This window comes from Lithobates pipiens, unplaced genomic scaffold, assembly GCF_037356315.1.
Source record: "Lithobates pipiens isolate NorthernLeopardFrog02 unplaced genomic scaffold, aLitPip1_a1.2 Scaffold_18, whole genome shotgun sequence".
Taxonomy (NCBI): Eukaryota; Metazoa; Chordata; class Amphibia; order Anura; family Ranidae; genus Lithobates; species Lithobates pipiens.
This window is the reverse complement of record NW_027507758.1, coordinates 4,583,382-4,589,381: the sequence shown is the minus strand read 5'-3', so window position 1 is coordinate 4,589,381 and position 6,000 is coordinate 4,583,382.

Sequence of the window (6,000 nt, the reverse complement as noted above, 5' to 3'; positions counted from 1 at the left end):
TGTCATTGTTGTGAGCCCCAAAGCAGCTGCTTCATACTTGTCAACTATCCTGGGTTAAATTCCCTCATCCCCTGAGGTTTTAGTCCTGAGCTGCGTCCTGATATCTCAATGTGAAGTGCTGCTACTAATGCTGCCCAGCTCTGCCCTATTGTTGTGTAAAGATGACTCACCTGCAGACCCTGTGTTTACATGTAAATCACGGGCATTCATATGTAAATAGGGGCAGCTAGTGGCGTTGATATGCATATTCACAGTAATCTCTAGCAACCAATCAACAAGCAGAAATCGTGCTGTAACCTTTAGCAACTAATCAGTGAGCCATAATGTGTGCTGTAACCTCTAGCAACCAGTCAGTGACCGGTAATGATACACTCTAACCTCTGGCAACCAATCGCAATAGCTGCCTGATCTGATACAGTAAACTTATTTTGAGTCTAGCTGCTATTTATTGTATGTCTCAGAGCAGGTGGAGAGCAAAAGTGCATGGGGGGGGGCCCCAAGAAAAGTTTTGCCCATGGTCCAATCAATAGTAAAGATGGCCCTGCTTCTGGTCACCATAGGCTGATGGCCAGCAGGGCCCACAGGTCAGTGGCCAGATCCCAGCAGGACCCACAAGCTGCGGACCTGTGGGTCCTGCTGGGAGCTGGCCACTGACCTGTGGGTCCTGCTGGCCACTGACCTGTGGGTCCTGCTGGGGGAAGACAATAGCCTATGGGTCCTGCTGGCCACTGATCTGTGGGTCCTACTGGCTAGAGATGGCCTTGCGGTTCGCCCGGCGGTCGGTTGGCAGCGAATTTTGCTTGTTCGCGACTCGCCAAACCAGCGGACTTCTTGTGCTGTTCGCGCGGCGGATATATGCGTTTACATTGTGAAAGAACTTTGACCCATGATGACACATCCATCATGGGGTACAGGACAGCCAATTTAGACATTTCAGCACATGGACAATTGGACATTCCCCCACCTTATAAATAGACCTGATCTGGTGGCCATTTTACATTCTGTCTTATGTCAGTGTAGGGAGAGGACGCTGTGTGGAGCAGGGAGAGACTGTAGTGACACAAATCACTAGCTATTAGGTCCACAAAAGTCCTTTTAAGGACTGGTATAGGTGTACAGTATATAGGGTGCTGGTGATTGCTGGGTGCACTGCTGACCGATTCTGCAGCTGTCTTTTGTCAGTGTAGGGACTGAGGGACAGTCTGCAAATCACTAGCTACTAGGTCCACAAAGGTCCTTTTAAGGACTGGTATAGGTGTACAGTATATTGTACATGAACTGTTGGCTTGCCCCTCGTCCAGTGTCCTGTCCGAAAGGACGTTCAGCGCAGCAGGGGGGATCGTGACCTAGCTCACGACAGTGTTGACTACCTCACATTTATAAAATGAATGAGGCATGGATCTCAGAGGAATTCAACACATGTGACCAGTAGACCATGTATATGCATAACTCTATAAACAATTTATTTAATCAAGCACACAGACCTTTTTTCTACCTTTGGCTCACTTCCTTGTACAAAAAAAGCACACCCTACTATATGCCCGTACCCTCCTGTTTGAAGAGGTTGAGTGGTGTCATATTTTTGGGTCCCGCAGCGAGTTGCTGGTATCAGTGCTGCTGTCAGTGCTCTCTATCACAGTGCTGGTGTCAGTGCTCTCTATTTCGGTGCTGTTGTCAGTGCTCTCTCTCTATCTCGGTGCTGGTGTCAGTGCTCTCTATCTCGGTGATGGTGTCATTGCTCTCTATCACGGTGCTGGTGTGGTCTCAGTGCTGCTCTCAGTGCTCTCTATCACGGTGCTGGTGTCAGTGCTCTCTATCACGGTGCTGGTGTGGTCTCAGTGCTCTCTATCTTGGTGCTGGTCTCAGTGCTCTCTATCACGGTGCTGGTGTGGTGTCAGTGCTCTCTAACTCGGTGCTGGTGTGGTGTCAGTGCTCTCTATCTCGGTGCTGGTGTCAGTGCTCTCTATCTCGGTGCTGTTGTCAGTGCTCTCTATCACGGTGCTGGTGTCAGTGCTCTCTATCATGGTGCTGGTGTCAGTGCTCTCTATTACGGTGCTGGTGTCAGTGCTCTCTATCACGGTGCTGGTGTCAGTGCTCTCTATCACGGTGCTGGTGTGGTGTTAGTGCTCTCTATCTCGGTGCTGGTATGGTGTTAGTGCTCTCTATATGTCTGCTGGTGTCAGTGCTCTCTATCTCGGTGCTGGTGTCAGTGCTCTCTATCTCGGTGATGGTGTCATTGCTCTCTATCACGGTGCTGGTGTGGTCTCAGTGCTGCTGTCAGTGCTCTCTATCACGGTGCTGGTGTCAGTGCTCTCTATCACGGTGCTGGTGTGGTCTCAGTGCTCTCTATCTTGGTGCTGGTCTCAGTGCTCTCTATCACGGTGCTGGTGTGGTGTCAGTGCTCTCTAACTCGGTGCTGGTGTGGTGTCAGTGCTCTCTATCTCGGTGCTGGTGTCAGTGCTCTCTATCTCGGTGCTGTTGTCAGTGCTCTCTATCACGGTGCTGGTGTCAGTGCTCTCTATCATGGTGCTGGTGTCAGTGCTCTCTATTACGGTGCTGGTGTCAGTGCTCTCTATCACGGTGCTGGTGTCAGTGCTCTCTATCACGGTGCTGGTGTGGTGTTAGTGCTCTCTATCTCGGTGCTGGTATGGTGTTAGTGCTCTCTATATGTCTGCTGGTGTCAGTGCTCTCTATCTCGGTGCTGGTGTGGTGTTAGTGCTCTCTATCTTGGTGCTGGTGTCAGTGCTCTCTATCTCGGTGCTGGTGTCAGTGCTCTCTATCACGGTGCAGGTGTCGGTGCTCTCTATCACGGCGCTGATGTCAGTGCTCTCTATCATGGTGCTCGTATCAGTGCTCTCTATCTCGGTGCTGGTGTGGTCTCAGTGCTCTCTATCACGGTGCTGGTGTGGTGTCAGTGCTCTCTATCTCGGTGCTGGTTTCAGTGCTCTCTATCACGGTGCTGGTGTGGTGTCAGTGCTCACTATCTCGGTGCTGGTGTCAGTGCTCTCTATCACGGTGCTGGTGTGGTGTCAGTGCTCTCTATCTCGGTGCTGGTGTCAGTGCTCTCTATTTCGGTGCTGGTGTCAGTGCTCTCTATCACGGTGCTGGTGTGGTGTCAGTGCTCTCTATCTTGGTGCTGGTCTCAGTGCTCTGTATCACGGTGCTGGTGTGGTGTCAGTGCTCTCTAACTCTGTGCTGGTGTGGTGTCAGTGCTCTCTATCTCGGTGCTGGTGTCAGTGCTCTCTATCTCGGTGCTGGTGTCAGTGCTCTCTATCACGGTGCTGGTGTCAGTGCTCTCTATCATGGTGCTGGTGTCAGTGCTCTCTATTACGGTGCTGGTGTCAGTGCTCTCTATCACGGTGCTGGTGTCAGTGCTCTCTATCATGGTGCTGGTGTGGTGTTAGTGCTCTCTATCTTGGTGCTGGTGTCAGTGCTCTCTATCACGGTGCTGGTGTGGTGTCAGTGCTCTCTATCTCGGTGCTGGTGTGGTGTTAGTGCTCTCTATCTTGGTGCTGGTGTCAGTGCTCTCTATCTCGGTGCTGGTGTCAGTGCTCTCTATCACGGTGCAGGTGCCGGTGCTCTCTATCACGGCGCTGATGTCAGTGCTCTCTATCATGGTGCTCGTATCAGTGCTCTCTATCTCGGTGCTGGTGTGGTCTCAGTCCTCTCTATCATGGTGCTGGTGTGGTGTCAGTGCTCTCTATCTCGGTGCTGGTGTCAGTGCTCTCTACCACGGTGCTGGTGTGGTGTCAGTGCTCACTATCTCGGTGCTGGTGTCAGTGCTCTCTATCACGGTGCTGGTGTGGTGTCAGTGCTCTCTATCTCGGTGCTGGTGTCAGTGCTCTCTATTTCGGTGCTGGTGTCAGTGCTCTCTATTTTGGTGCTGGTGTCAGTGCTCTCTATCACGGTTCGGGTGATCATCTCCTGCACCCCCTTCATAGCCTGCCCTGACCTTTCCTCTCCTCCATGGCCTTCATGCGCTCCTGAGTCCTGAATTGTCAAAATTTCACAGATCAAAAAAGAATGCTTGTCGTTGTTGATCCCAGATTCACGTAATACTTTTGTTATGTCAGTGTCCATGTTGTGGGACTATGTGTGCACAGCTAGTAAGTATTTTTTGGCTGAAAATATGACTTGTAGGTTGTTAATGTTCGCCTGCCATTAAAGTCAATAGGGCCCGCCGTGAACTTTGCGGTTCGCAAACTTTTGGCCGCGTTCGCGGTTTGCATTCGCGAAACGTCCCGTCGGAAGTTCGTCCATCACTACTACTGGCCACTGACCTGTGGGCTCTACTGGGAGCAGACAATAGCCTATGGGTCCTGCTGGCCATGGGCCATGGTCTGTGGGTCCTGCTGGGAACCGACCATGGCATGTGGGTCCTGCTGGGAGCTGGCCACTGACCTGTGGGTCCTGCTGGGAGCAGACAATAGCCTATGGGTCCTGCTGGCCATGGTCTGTGGGTCCTGCTGTCCACTGACCTGTGGGCCCTACTGGGAGCAGACAATAGCCTATGGGTCCTGCTGGCCATGGTCTGTGGGTCCTGCTGGGAACCGACCATGGCATGTAGGCCATGGGCAGCTCCCAGCAGGATCTACAGGCCATGGGCAAGGTAAATGAGGTGCATGGGGGGCAGATCGATGGGATGATTGATCCTGTAGGGGTGTCAGAGTGTCTCACCCCAGCTTGCTTGGCAGACTCAATGCTCAGTATCGGCAGGACGGGTCCTCTCTTCATCCTTCTACACGACTTCCTCCAGTCCTGGGGGGTGGGTGATGATGGAACTCCTGGCCGGAGGTCACATCTACTCCACAGTACTGTTACTGTACCACCAGCCAGCAGCGGCGTGCCCAGGCCAGCCACATCATGTGGTGTTTTTACTCAGTATCCAGCCAAGCAGAGGCACTGGGGCAGGCAATATATCCTGGCCTCCGACCGCGGCGATGGGAGTTGTAGCATGCGCTGCTCTCCTCAGACTGACTCCACCCCCCCAGAGCAGGGAGCATGAGCGGACTACACGCAACGTCACCTGACAGACTGCCACTCAATAATGAGTCATTCAGCGATCAGCGGGCGGACACTCGGACAGCCGCAGCGCCGGCTGGTGGCCATTGTTTCAGTTATACAAAAACAGTAATTTGGGGGGGCACATAGTAAAATTGGGGGGGGGGGTCGTGGCCCCATAAGGTCCCACGCTGGTGACGCCATTGCACAGCACTGGCAGCGAACTTTGTGACATCTGATTGATGCTTGGCTGGTGGAGCCCCCCAGGCAAGAGGAGCCCCTGGCAACTGCCCAGCGTGCCCATGCGAAAAGATGGTCCTGTCGCTGGATCTACATCCAGGAAGGGAAAATATAAAGAAAGACTTCACCCAGCACTACACAACCACTTCTCCCTGCTTCTCTGTGTTCAGCGAGAATGCTTTCACTGAGCTTGCAATTATTTCACTGCATCTCCTGACACATGCCTGAACTCTGTGTGCAAGTTTTTCCTTTTACCTGCCTGAAACATGAAACTGACAGAGCTGCGGACATTTGGTAAACATCCCCTCACCCCGTTGGTGCTGTTGGAAATAATGGGGCCTCATACAACCTATCTGACAGATATAGTGACTGCAGACTCCTGGGAAGATCAGATATAGTGAATGCAGAGTCCTGGGGAGATCAGATATAGTGAATGCAGAGTCCGGGGGAGATCAGATATAGTGACTGCAGAGTCCTGGGGAGAGCAGATATAGTGACTGCAGAGTCCTGGGGAGAGCAGATATAGTGACTGCAGAGTCCTGGGGAGATCAGATATAGTGAGTGCAGAGTCCTGGGGAGATCAGATATAGTGAATGCAGAGTCCTGGGGAGATCAGATATAGTGAATGCAGAGTCCGGGGGAGATCAGATATAGTGACTGCAGAGTCCTGGGGAGATCAGATATAGTGACTGCAGAGTCCTGGGGAGAGCAGATATAGTGACTGCAGAGTCCTGGGGAGATCAGATATAGTGAATGCAG